The sequence below is a fragment of the Rhinopithecus roxellana genome, chromosome 19 (genome assembly GCF_007565055.1).
Source record: "Rhinopithecus roxellana isolate Shanxi Qingling chromosome 19, ASM756505v1, whole genome shotgun sequence".
Taxonomy (NCBI): Eukaryota; Metazoa; Chordata; class Mammalia; order Primates; family Cercopithecidae; genus Rhinopithecus; species Rhinopithecus roxellana.
In genome coordinates this window covers 82,783,821-82,798,566 of record NC_044567.1, presented here as the reverse complement: position 1 = coordinate 82,798,566, position 14,746 = coordinate 82,783,821, and the positions used below count along the sequence as shown (strand labels likewise).

Here is a 14,746-nt window from a genome sequence, read left to right as displayed (position 1 = left end):
TGTCTCCTGACTGGAGCCCCCCCCTCCCTCCCTCCCACCCTCCCTCCCTCCCTTCCTCCCTCCCTTCCTTCCTTCCTTCTTTAGACAGGGTCTTACTCTTTCTCCTGTCCAGGCTGGAGTGCAGTGGCATGATCACTGCTCACTGCAGCCTTGACCTGCCTAGCCTCAACCAATCCTCCCACCTCAGCCTCCCCCAGCAGCTGTGACTACAGGCATGTGACACCATGCCTGGTCAATTTTTTTTTGTATTTTCTTTTAGAGACAGGGTTTTGCCACGTTCACCAGGCTGGTCTCGAACTTCTAAGCTCAAGAGATCCTCCCACCTCAGCTTCCCAAACTGCTGGGATTACAAGGGTGAGCTACCGTGCCTGGCCCTTCCTTGTTTCAGTATCTACAGGAGCTCCATCTCTTTTTCAGTGAGTTTTCAATCAGTGTCATTGTTTTGAAATTATTATTCACCCATTTTATTAGCCTTATCAAGTCATATTTCAACTCATATTATGCAAAAGTATGTCATGAATCATAGATATTTCTGCACACAAATACAACTTTCAGAGAAACTAAATTAAAGCTCACTGGCTCCTTTGTTTTTAGATACATGAGAATTCATGTTCTTTGTTATTGGCAAACAGAGTTGCCACTAGCCCTAGGCTTGTGGCTGGAAACAGAGCTAATTTATCCTTCTTTATCAGCTATGGTTTAGGGAATTGGAGGCTCTCACAAACAGATATTTATGTTTATCTCTAGCAATGACTCATTTGATTCCAGTGAAGGAGTCCCAAAAGCCAATCGGCTCAAGGAAAGGATGACCCATCCGAAGATCACTATCTGACTAGCAAGACTAATTTAGCCACTTTATGGTGGAAGTTGTGAATTGTCCAGAAGTTTTCTAAAGCACACGATGTCACTGGCTTGACTTTTCTGGCTGCCAAATTGCAAGAGCCAAGAGAGATGGCATGCTCCCGATAAACAGTTCTACAGCTGTTGAAAGGTCAAGTGGTTTAGCAAGTTCTTGTCTAAGAACAACTCTTCGCCTTCCAGTCTGCAGGGTCATTCTGGATCACAGGAAAATGCTCTGAGCTGAGCTGATTACTCTTGGGCAAATAGCGTTATGTTCCAAGTCTGCCTCTTGTCTCTGCTTGGAGGACGGAGAGCCACCACTTGCCAAGGAAGTTTTCGACCAGACTGTCAGTGCAAGGAACTCCAAGGACCCAAGGTGGGGCACATTAAGTCTCAGACAATACCAGAAAGTTCCTAAATTTGGAGAGAGCAAAAGCAGCATTCTTTTAGATCATCTCTAAGCTTTAAGGTCACCATCTCCTAGACTTCCTTTGCTATGAAGCCTACACAATGTTTTGCATCCCTAAAACAGCATTACACTTGGAATCTATAAAATAATTTTATCTACAACTGATATAAATGTGTGCAAGGATAAGGGTCACTTTTTCCCCTTCCCATTACTTCTTTTCAATAATCCTACAATTAAAAAAAAAAAAAAACAGAGGCCAGGTGCAGTGGCTCACACCTGTAATCCCATCACTATGGAAGGCCGAGGTGGGTGGATCACCTGAGGTCAGGAGTTCGAGACCAGACTGGCCAACGTGGTGAAACCCCATCTCTACTAAAAATACAAAAATTAGCCGGGCATGGTGGCATACACCTGTGGTCCCAGCTACTCAGGGGGCTGAGGCATGAGAATCACTTAAACCCAGAAAGCAGAGGCTGCTGTGAGCGGAGACTGTGCCACTGCACTCCAGCTTGGGCGACAGAGTGAGACTCCATCTCAACAAAAAAAAATTATATAACATATAATATATTTTATAATATATAATATGTATTATATATTATATATGTATTATATATTTTATAATACATATTATATATTATATAATATGCATTATATATTTTATATGTTATATAATATGTATTATATATTTTATAATATATATTATATATTTTATAACATGTATTATATATTTTATAATATATAATGTATTATATATGTATTATATATTTTATTATGTATTATGTATTTTATTATATATTTTATTATATGTATTATATATTTTATTACCTATATTATATATTACATAATATGTATTATGTATTTTATTATATATATTATATATTTTATATTGTATATTTATAAAATATATATTTTATATTATATATTTTATATTGTATATATTATACATTTTATATTGTATATTTATAAATATATTTATATTGTATATATTATATATTTTATATTGTATATTTATAAAATATATTATATATTTTATATTATATATTTTATATTATATATTTATAACTATATATTATATATTATAATATATATTTTATAAAATATATATTTTTTATTTCAATATTTTGGGGGTACAGATGGGTTTTGGTTACATGGGTAAGTTATTTAGTGGTAATTTCTGGGATTTTGATGCACCTGTCACCCAAGTAGTGTACACTGTACCCAAGATGTAGTCTTTTATCCCTCATTCCCCTCCCACTTTTCCCCTCCAAGTCCCCAAAGTCTATTTATATCGTTATTATGCCTTTGCATTCTCATAACTTAGCTCCCACTTCTAAGTGAGAACATACAATATTTGGTTTTCTATTCCTGAGTTAATTCACTTGAAATAATGGCCTCCAACTCCATCCAAGTTGTTACAAAAGACATTATTTTGTGGAGTAATATATTTTTAAGTGCATAAACAATTAACTTGGCTGGGCGCAGCGGCACACACCCTGTAATCCCAGCATTTTGGGAGGCTGAGGCAGGTGGATCACCTGAGATCAGGGGTTCGAGAACAGCCTGGGCAACATGATAAAACCCTGTCTCTACTAAAAATACCAAAATTAGCTGGGTGTGGTGGCACATGTCTGTAATCCCTGCTACTTGGGAGGGTGAGGCAGGAGGATCACTTGAACCTGGGAGGCGGAGGTTGCAGTGAGCTGAGATCATGTCACTGCACTCCAGGCTGGGCAACAGAGCAAGAGTCCATCAAAAAAAAAAAAAAAAATTAACTCAGAATCGTAGATAATGTTTATTTCCCTGTATGTATTCTCTAAGTTTTCTCGGAATGTATTACTTAAAAAATACAAAACAAAGCTATTTCCATTTGGAGGAAAAACACCTACTCAGCAAGTATTTATGAACCATGACCATCTGGGGTGGTGGGGAAGTATAGATAGGAGATTTGTGAGTCATTTGTGTCAATGTTTAATTCTGTTCTGTGTCATTTTAATTCCAACTATGGCTTAAGTCTTTCAGGCAGAGATGGCTAATTTACCCTCTGTAGAATAACATTATTTTGATCAAAGTGCTTTCCTTGACAAAACTGTAGATAATAAATACATGGAAACTAATTTTAATATTAATTTTAATACTGTTTTTCCACTTTCATCATTGATTTCAATACATCATTTCCACTGCCTCTTGGCCACCAATTTTGGAAAGAAAGAATAAGATCCAATTTTAAAGTTTACTGGTATATTCTAACTGTATTAGACTAACCAAGCATGGTAATTAGTTTTCAGACATTCTCACCATGAAATATAACCTCCAAGTATTCACAGTGGAAATTACACTGTGTGATTAACTTGCAGCTTCTGTGTGGGCCTTCTGTATCACTAAAACTGGGGAAGTCCAACTTCCATGGAGGAATTCTAACTACTCTGAGATATCCAGGCTATGAGGAGCCCAATCTAGCCACAGAGAGAGGCCACATGAAGCAAGAGATGCTCCACTGGCCCCTAGATATTCCAGCCACCCTATTCCAGACACCAGACATGTGATAGAAGAAGCCCTCCAAGACTCTCACCCCAGCCACCATCCGACAACACATGCATGAGAAACACCAAACAAAACCACTCAGCTGAGCCCAGTGAACCCTCAAGATTGTCAGTAAGAAATTGTTGTTTTAAGCTACTAAATTTTGGGGTTTGCTGTATTTAAGTACATAACCAAAACATCAAGAAACAACCCCAAAATGCTTTTGTCATTAACCCAATTGCCTTTCTCCATTTTCTACTTTAATTCAGTTTCCTACAAAATCTTGAGTAAAGAGGGAATCATTCTGATAGGGCAAATTAGTATCAGTAAACATGAGGAGGAGAAAACATGGAATTATCCAAATCAAAAGAAAAATACTTTAAAATCTAATTATATAAAAATCAGGAATGGCTGTGGAGAAGTGGATAAAATAACCTTCACATGTGATGTCTGAGAATCTTGTTTGTTCATGCCTTCCCTCTCCACATACCTGCACCCTTATAGGAACTTAAAATTTGTAATGTCAAGGAAGGCCTGTCACTTAAGAAAGATGAAGGATTATGGCAGTCTTGATACAGTTCAGGGGAGAAGGACTCCAAAGTCAGCATAATAGAGTCCATCATCCCTAGGAAGTCATTAGAGTAATGTACACAGAAGTAGAGTGAGCTCTCTCCTTTGGATGCTAACTCTTGAAATGATTTAAATCTGACGTGAAACACCGAGGGCTTTTTAAAAAGTCTACTTCTGATTCAGCAGCGTCAATCTGTTTAAGTAAGAAGCAACCTAGAATCCCATTACTGGGTATACAACCAAAGGAATATAAATCATTCTTTTACAAAAATATATGCACGCATACATTCACTGCAGCACTACTTACAATAGCAATGACATGGAACCAACCCAAATGCCCATCAATGACAGAATGGATAAAGAAAATGTGGCACATACACACCATGAAATACCATGCCACCATAACAAGGAATGAAATCATGTCCTTTGCAGGGACATGGATGGAGCTGGAAGTCATTATCCTCAGCAAACTAACACAGGAACAGAAAACCAAACACCGCATGTTCTCACTTATAAGTGGGAGCTGAACAATGAGAACACAAGGACACAGGGAGGGGAACAACACACACTAAGTTGGGGAGTGGGGTGGGGGGAGCAAGAACATTAGGAAAAATAGCTAATGTATGCTGGGCTTAATATCTAGGTGGGAGGTTGATAGGTGCAGCAAATCACCATGGCACACAGTTTCCCTGTGTAACAAACCTGCACACCCTTCACGTGTACCCTGGAACTTAAAATAAAAATAAAATGAAAAGTTTGAGGAAAAAAAAAAAAGCAGCAAGCTAGAGATAAATGTGTGCTTCTTGGTATAACTGGTGATCCACTCAAATACAAACACTCAGGTCTAGCAACTTTCCTCTAAACTGGATTAATATGGATACAGGTTAAATGGATCTAGTCCCTCCATTTATAGGCAAAATCAGAAAACTGTGCAGACTCAACCATATTTACTTCCACTAAGATTTTCTTTCCCAGAACATCTGGATCATCACACTGACTGATCATGTAAAGCAAATTTCCTAATATTACACCTATAGGACCAGGAAAAACTTGAATGACTAGTTGGCCTCATAGTTCAGTGTCAGCAACACATGGAAGCCAAAAAACAGTTGGTCTTAATCTTTTCATTTGATCCATCTGGACTCATCCTTACCAAAAGCCATCTGATTTTAATACTAAAATCTTGGCCTTCACTTCCAATCTAGGCTGCCTATAATATTGAGTCTGAGGGGGGGCACGGTGGCTCACGCCTGTAATCCCAGCACTTTGGGAGGCCAAGATGGGCAGATCATGAGGTCAGGAGTTCGAGACCATCCTGGCCAACATAGTGAAACCCCATCTCTACTAAAGATACAAAAATCAGCCAGGGGTAGTGGCAGGCGCCTGTAATCCCAACTACTCAAGAGGCTGAGGCAGGAGAATTGCTTGAACCCGGGAGGCAGAGGTTGCAGTGAGCCAAGATCGCGCCATTGCACTCCAGCTCTGGGCGGTAGAGCAAGATTCTGTCTCAAGAAAGAAAAAATATAGATATATATTGAGTCTGAAGTAGACTAGAGATGAAATTCTTTTCTTTTCCTTTTTTTTTTTTTTTTGTTTCTTTGTTTGTTTTTTTGGAGACAGGGTCTCACTGTGTCATCCAGGCTGGAGTTCAGTGGCATGATCTCTGCTCACTGCAACCTCCGCCTCTCAGGCTCAAGCAATTCTTGTGCCTCAGCCTCTCAAGTAGCTGGGATTACAGGTGCATACCACCACACTCAGATAATTTTTTTGTATTTTTAGTGGAGATGGGGTTTTGCCATGTGGCCCAGGCTGGTCTCAAACTCCTGAGCTCAGGCAATCTGCCTGCCTCAGCCTCCCAAAGTGCTAGGACCACAGGCGTGAGCCACCGCACCTGGCCTTGAAATGATTTTCTAATGAGTCTTCAGGACTGCTGATATAGTTTGGCTATGTCGCCACCTAAATTATTTTAGCTCCCATAATTCCCACGTGTTGTGGGAGGGACCCAGTGGGAGATAATTGAATCAGAAGGGCAGTTTTCCTCATACTGTTCTGACAATAGTGAATAAGTCTCAAGAGATTTGAGGGTCTTATAAGGGGTTACCCTTTAGCTTGGCTCTCTCTCTCCTCTTGTCTACCACCATGTTGAGACATGCCTTTCATCTTACACTGTGATTGTGAAGCCTCCCCAGCCATGTGGAACTGTGAGTACATTAAACCACTTTCTTTTGTAAACTGCTCAGTTTCAGGTATGTTCTTATCAGCAGCATGAAAACAGACTAATATAACTGCAATACTGTTGTGTTCTTAGGTTTTGTTCGAGTCTGTTTTGGAAGTGTGGTGGTAGAAATCGGAGAAGCATAGAGAAAAAATAACAAGACTATATAGACCAGGAAAGCTTTTACCAGGAGAGCCTTTCACACCGTGTTCCTGGAACACAGGGTTTCCAACAACTCAATTAACGTACAGACTCACTACGCTTTTTAAAATGTCTTTTATTGGTTGTACATTTTCTTATGAGATCAACACACCATTTCTTTCAAGAACACTTTGCTCCTGAATACTTAATGTTGCTTGTCCCAGCTATGAAAGTCATAGCAAGCACTTTGACGGAAAAAGGTGGTTGGGTGTTTTTTTGCCATTATCACTGTCTTCTCTATCGTTAAACTGTTGTTTGAGTCAGTTTGTAGATTGATACAACATTGAACACAACACACACGGTGTGAAGTTTTACACGCATATACACACATCTGGAGACCAGTTACAGTGTCTGCAGCTTGTTCCTCTCTCCTCAGCAGTATGAAACTGAAGAATATCCTGAGATAGGAAGTCAACGTGAAAGTTCCTCATTAAAAGAGGAGGTCAAGCTTGATTTAATCTCCCAATTTCATTTTCTTTTTGAGGTGGTCAGAGGGGACCCAGAACGGTAGCCAGATGAACCGTGGAACAACCATGTGGTTTACCATCTCAGCCATTTCCTTGGTCAGAAACACAGATTCACAGAAATATTTCATGATACATCAGAAACCTACTTTAAAAATATGATCTTGGATTAGAAAGGAGGGAAATGAAAAGGTTGTTTTTCACTAGATGTGATGGGAAATTTCACCACAGAATGACCCACATACTTGTAAGGCAAAATTACCCTCACCTTTGGCAATTATTATAATTCTTTGTCTATTGACTGATAGAAGTCAATCATCCAGGCTTGTCCCCCATCAATGGTGTTTGCATGAAAAGATGAGTGTCTCAAGAATAGGGACCCAGGACAGGTGGCTTCTCCAAATGTTAAAAACAAACATAATTTCTTTAAAGCTACATTATCCCTCAATTCAGTATATTTCTGGGAACACTATTAAAACTTAACCTACATTAACACCAATGCTTATATCTACTACAAGTCCTGCATATTGGCTATTTCCTTGGCTTTAGGATTTTGAGATAACATCATTAATAATGATAAACAATAGTTCAAATGAAAAAAAAAAATGCACACAACCTGGGTAACAGGAAAGCCAGCCTAAAATGAAAATGTTTGGAGCCACCAAAGCCAACAGGCAAAGAAAACAAAGGCATGCTGTCCCACAAAACAGGTATTTTAAATACAATCCTGAGGCCTTATTGAAGTGATCACTTGATGCTCATGTATTTCCATATAGAAAAACACAGAGTTAGATATACACCCCCAACTCCTTCTTTCCTTCTTCCGCTCACAAGCAAAGAGTTCCCAAAGGCCAGAATTTAACTTTAATATTCACCTCAAGAGCATGGAAACACTCCACCCACATGCTTTACAGGTCTTTCCTTTATAAACTTCTAATGAGTTTCATGCTCTACAGCTCAGCCTGCCTCATTCACAAAGAGACAATGCGGCAATCCATAAAGAAGAGATGATTCCACCCAGAAAAAGTTGCATCTGGCAGGAAAGACGGGGGTCTCAATGAGGGAATCCACTGAATAGTATTCATTCTTTTATTTCAAACTCCCCAGAAACGCTACTTTGAAGTGCTGGAGATGGGTTTTGAAAGACAGGGGTGCATAGGACCTCTCCAATCTCCTTTCAGAATATTTCAGGTACCAAGAAGAGGTAGCAAGCTCCTAACTAGCTTATGGAACTTCCTCATTCTAGCATCAGGGCATTTCCACTTGCCCAAAGGCTCTCTTTGCAATAGATATGGTTTGAAAATAACTTTAGGGTGCAACATAGGCAAACAATCAATCATATATACAAATAACATGTGTCTATCACAAAATTTACAGAAGGTAAGAAAACGTATTGTTGTGTTTTCTTACAAAGACCATATTAATAAATGGAAGCAGCACTTTCAGCTATGAAACTGAAGCACAAAGAAAGCTGAAGAAATCCACCTCTTTTATTAAAATTCTTGTAAAGTTCAATTCCATAAAGAAATTCTAGTGTCTCATCAAGATTTTCACAAAATATATAGAAAACTGTTCATGTATTTAAATAATTTGAAACTACATTTCTAACACCTCTTTCAGTTTTAAACGACTTAATTTGATGACTCAGTATCACAGGAAATATGTCCTAGTTGTGTCATTACACACACACAAAATACTTTTCCTCTAAAAATACCTATTATTCTATTAAAACATCATTTCAGTTCATATAGAAAATCACTCCACTCAGAAAATAAATTTGAGACTAAAGAATAAATCAAACACAGAGGTAATACAGGAGATAAACAATTTTCTTAATCAAAACTCCTCAAGTGGCTTTTATGCAGAGATTGACCAAGAACACTACAAACTGCTGCCCAGTGTAAATTTTTGGCACATATAGTGTTTCTGAAACAGTTGCTATGAAACCCCAGCTGTTAAATTTGCTCTAGTGGCAAACATAACACTGTCAGAATTCACCAGACTCTTTATGTGTGTGTACAAGGCACCTGATATGACTCAGTTGGTGGTGAAGCATTCCCTTGTGTGCAGTTCATGACAGATACACCACCACAGTTTCCAGCTTCTAAAACCTGTACCACGTTTCCATTACCCTTCTCCACCTACAACACCTTTGCAAAATGCAGCAAGGGGTAGCTCTGTTAGCTTGAGTCTCAGACACATACCCTGTCTGTGTCAACACTGTCCAAAGGATTTGCTTTTGTTCTGATAGGTCAGTGAACAAAAATGGTAACTCCTGCCTCTGCAAACACAGAAATGTAAAAATTCCACTGCATATGAAGAGCCCAGTCACTCCACTCCTTGTCACTGAGATGGTGAACAAAGATCAGGTCATTCTCAACCACTTTAGGAAAATACCCCACGTAAGGATCTATAACGCATGGCTGTCACACATCAATTCCTTGCACTTTTCTTTCAAAATGATTTATGCTCAATTAAAATTAAATGACCCGGTCTTCTTGCCACCTATCTCCCTATCTCCATGAGCATACTCAATACAGCAAAAGCCAGGGACTCGCAGCCATGGTTGGCTATAAAATTTCCCATATTTGAGACTGTTTAAAGTCCTAAAGTGGTCATTTAATCCAACGTTCCCAAGTTTTTAATGGCCACAGAGACTTCCAGTTAAAAGGAACAATACTAGAAGCCAGATATTCTGACTGGAGGTTGACAGAGGTTCAGATAGGCAGAGTTCACCTTCATCACACTCTCTTTCCCTTCTGTTCCCAACAAGGGACCCTCAGGGGCACCACTGAATATGGTCTGAAAACCACAGCTGTACCTCACTCTTATCTTCCCAAGTATTGGACATACAACAGGACAAACAACTTGAGATCAGAAAAACAAAATAAAAAAACTACTTCTTCCCTATAATGCATGGCTTCTGAAACTTCAAACTAGCTTTCAGTATTATATTTTAAAATGATAAAATCTAGTTCATCAGGTGAAGACCTGTAGTGTATTTCTAAGAACATTCACAGTTCTCCGCATTATGGGAAAGAAGTCTGCTCATCCAGTAACCTTCTCTAACATCCACCTTTCTTAAAAATGTCTGCCCTCTGGAACCAAAGGTTAAGGAGCTCAGGTTTTGGTATTTGTGTTTCTTTACCCAGAGGTGGCTGACGGATGAGGTGTATATTCTCAAAATGCTTGAGGCATATCGTTCCTTTTTCTCAACCATCATATTTCCCATTAATCATTTACTTTTGTTCAGCCATCTATCTGAAATGGTAACTCCTTCAAATCAATAACACTAAGGATACAAAGGAAAATGTTCTGATATCCAAATTAACGCCACTCTCTGAATCTTCTTATAGCTCAGTATTTTTAAGGAAAAATAACAATAAAGGGTTGACTTTTTGATGGGTTTTCCCATAGGAAATCATCTCTATAATACAGTAACACTGCAAATAAATTAAAAGATATATTTGTCTGCCAGCTTTCTTTTTAATCAGCTTGCTCCTTCAAGGGGTTCCTAATTTAGCACCACCCTTTGCATTTATCTCTTCTTCCAGCCCCCAAACATGACTTCACATCACTATTCAGTCTTATATTCCAAAGTCCAGCAACAATCCCGTAAGACAGTGGTTTGACTTACTTTGTTGAAATATCTTGCAGACTCCAATACAAATATTGGTAGTGACCAAATGATGCAAATGACTCATTTCTGACCACAGTAGAATATTACTTAGCGAAATCGGATACCCAACCTTGCTGCTTGTCTTTTAAAGGAAGTTCTTATTATAAGGTCGCATGTTTTGAATGAGGGTTTCGCTTAAACTTTTCTTAGATAGCCCTTACATTTTTAAGAACTGGAAACAATAGAGTTCATTTAGGCAGACTGATACAAAATTGTTGACTTTGATTTTTGATATATAAAAATGGCCAGATCAGTTCCTTACCACAAAAACATTAAGTCAGTCCAGGTCATCTGTGACCGGCAGAGAAACAACAAGCAAACTGCAGCAAAGGAAAACAGAGAAGACTTTTGAAGGCCTGGTCTAATCTACAAACTCCAGAGATTACTTAGAAAGTTCTGTTTCCCACATTAAGACACAAGGAAGTGCCTAAACTTGCCAATACTCTCCCTGAATTCAGCCTCTAGGCCTTAAACATTAGCCTCCTTTCTTGAGAAAGACCCTGAATCTCAGAAATGCAAAAGTATAAACTGGAGAAAGCTACGGCGCACATCAAGATTAACTGCCCACAAAAAAATTCTGTTCATACTGACAACATCTAAGAAAGAAATACAATACAACTCTTCCCAAATTTAACTGTAAACTCCCAAAAATAAAGGGCTCAATTTCCAAGTTCAAATGATAATACAAGTGATGTCAAGATACTGAAAGTCCCAAGGAATTAGGCTGAATATTTTTAAGTTCTATTAATACGTGTTTGTGTTAAAAGACGATACTGATTTCTTACCGACAAAAATTCCCTACTACAGAGTTTTTTAGTTTATGTTTCTGCTTAGGCTAGTGCCTTTATCACCTCTATAAGGAAAGAGGCTTTCAGAGGAATTTTGCTTGAAAAATAAATTTGGGTCAGAAACTGAAAAGATTACCTTCAGCTAACGTCTTGATTTCAAACTACTTCATTAGAAAAATCTGTAATAGCACAATGATATTTGCATAGCTGTAAACAATGACTTTATAAACCTCTGAAAAATAACACATCTTCTGTATAGTCACCAGGAACAGGTAGCGAGTGATGTATTTGGTAGCAATATGCTTCCCCTGGAAGGATAATTTCATTTTGAAGGCTCTGGAATTCAGGTTTTATTTCCCTAGGTGAAGAGAAAACATTCTTTTAGGTAAACTGCCAGATCAAATACTTCAATATGCCCTCTTAAGGAGTTTCCAAGTATCATTCTAAGCATAATGTATGTCTCCCTAATGGTGCAGCAGGAAAAAGAATGTTTCTGAATAATAGACTATAGCTTTAACCAAGATGCGTGCTATTGTTCTGGAAGAAGAAAAACGAGAAAGCTTCAGTCACTGGCAGACTGTCATTTTTATAGCATTCTGTATGGCAAAGAGAGTGCAAGTCTTAAAAGAAGGTGAAGCAAATTACATAGCTGTTCTGGTTCTATAGGGAAGACAGGACTTCCACTAGAGGGTACAGGGCCCAGAAATTCAACTAGGGCCAGCAACACAAGAAAATCACATCAGAAAGGAGGCATTTTCCATAGGCCCCTTAAAATTGAAATTTACCAATGATTAAAAAAAGAGAAGTACTCCTCTCACTTTTGTGGGACAGCACAAAAGGGGTAGGCCTGAGTCTTCTGTTGCAGTGAGAACAGGGAGCTTTAAGAACACCTGAGAACAAATTTTGGGATTTCAAACTACCCTTTCCTACTTCCTTAAAATGTGAACAAATAATTGAGGTGGATGAGTTGGAAAAGGTTAAGAACTCCATCTGCCTTCTTCTACATTTGAGGTAAGTCTGACCTCCCAAATTCCCCAATCTCAGTACAGTTCAGGGAATAGAGAAATTGACTAGTGTCTGGGTTCGTGATTCTCCTTGTGTATAAACCACACTACAGAAAGAAAGAAAGAAAATGCAAATAACCTAAGCCAAAGATACAGTTAACAACTAAGAGAAGTGTCACATTTATTTCCAAATTGAAGTAAATTATGTTGGTGATTGCATAGAAATGGAAAAAGTAAGTATTCAGTTTGATCTGAAGAAAATTGTTCTATCAGCTTCCAGAACAATTCCTACTTACCTGAGGAAATTAACAAGCAACTTTAATGGGACTAAACAGTCCTCATCCTTTCTGAAACCAGTTTCCTATGTCCATTTTTCTAATCTGCCTCAACAGCAGCTGAGCTCAATAGTCACTAAAATGGAAGAGCGCTACACATCTAGTTAATCAATTAGAGTTTTATATTTAATGCTCTAAAACTGGTGTTGGCAAACCATGGCCTGTGGGCCAAATTTGGCCCATTGCTTGGTTTGTAAATAAAGTTTTATTGGAACACAGCCACCAGGCTCATTCATTTGTGTATTGTTTATAGATGCTTTCACGATACAACAGCAGAGTTGAGTGACAGAGATGGTATAAAACACAAAGCCAAAAATATTTACTCTCTGGTCCTCTACAGAAAAAATTTGCCAACCCTGGTCTAGGATGTCACAGTCAATATTCTACAGAACAGAGCTACTGATCCTGCACGGTATATAAACTGCAGCCTCCTCCCAACAACAACAAAAAAAAAGTTTGCAAAATTATGTTTCATATACAATGTAAATTTTCCTAGGGAAAAGGTCCTAGCTTTCAATAGATTCCCAAAAGAATCCACAGTACCCAAATTAAAGCCAAAAAAAAAAAAAAAAAACCCCAAGGAGCATCTTTAGTTGTCAGCACATTTAACGGCGCTAGAGCCACTCAAACACAAAAGGAACGCAGACCTCCCAGAATAAAATAGCTTTCTTTCTATTCTATTGGGTCTGGTACCTCCTTCTTCCTAGATTTTACTCTGGTATTTTTCCATCTGACTATGTAAACTTTCAGAGGCCTAACTGAAAACTGCACCTTCTATTTGCAAAGTAATAAAAAAAAAAAAGTCCTATGAAGTTGCCATTTACTCGAATACCTTTTCACTTGCTAATTCATTAAAAGCAGAAGATCCTTTGAGCCAAGAAATCCCTCTTCAAGTCATAGATAGATGTTAAGAAGGCAAAACCCCAGCACAATAGATATTTAATTCATTTTACTAGATCTGACTACCAGCTCCAATAAATTTTGTAAACATACAAATCTTACCTTCGAGGTCAGAGGGAGTAACATAGCCAAAACAGCATTTGGGTAGGAAATTAGGAACTACATATCCATTGTTCTTTCAGGCCAAAGAAAAAAGTGTTCTGTTAGACACTTTTAAGAGAAACAGAATTGTTTCTCTGAGCATAATAACGCCCCTTGGTCAACAAAGACATTTTAGTGATAAACTATGAAATAATAACCCCTCTCTACCTCCTTTGAGATTATAATTCCCAAGACACTAAATCAATTCAATGGGAGAAATCAGGAACCCTGTCCATCTTAGCACCAGCCTCCTCCGATGCTGGGGCTTGTGAGTATTGCATTTTTCTAGACTAAGACACTATGGCATTGCAGGACTGATGAACAGCAAAGGAGAGTAGGGTTGCAATTAAAAAACGAATTAGCCTGGCCGGGCGCGGTGGCTCAAGCTTGTAATCTCAGCACTTTGGGAGGCTGAGACGGGCGGATCACGAGGTCAGGAGATCGAGACCATCCTAGCTAACATGGTGAAACCCCGTCTCTATTTAAAAATACAAGAAAAACTAGCCGGGCGAGGTGGCGGACACCGTAGTCCCAGCTACTAGGGAGGCTGAGGCGGGAGAATGGCGTGAACCCAGGAGGCGGAGCTTACAGTGAGCCAAGATCCGGTCACTGCACTCCAGCCTGGGCGACAGAGTGAGACTCCATCTCAAAAAAAAAAAAAGAATTAGCCAATGGCAAGC

At 38.7% G+C, this 14,746-nt stretch overlaps 1 protein-coding gene across 1 annotated transcript in view; it reads right to left on the bottom strand.

Annotated features, from left to right (window-relative positions):
* Positions 1-279: 279 nt before the first annotated feature.
* MAP2K6 (mitogen-activated protein kinase kinase 6) overlaps positions 280-14,746 on the bottom strand; it is a 147,906-nt gene continuing 133,439 nt past the window's right edge. Inside the window, exon 13 of the mRNA XM_030923483.1 lies at positions 280-1,254. The gene's annotated coding sequence lies outside the window, so the exon portion shown is untranslated. The remainder of the gene's footprint in view (positions 1,255-14,746) is intronic.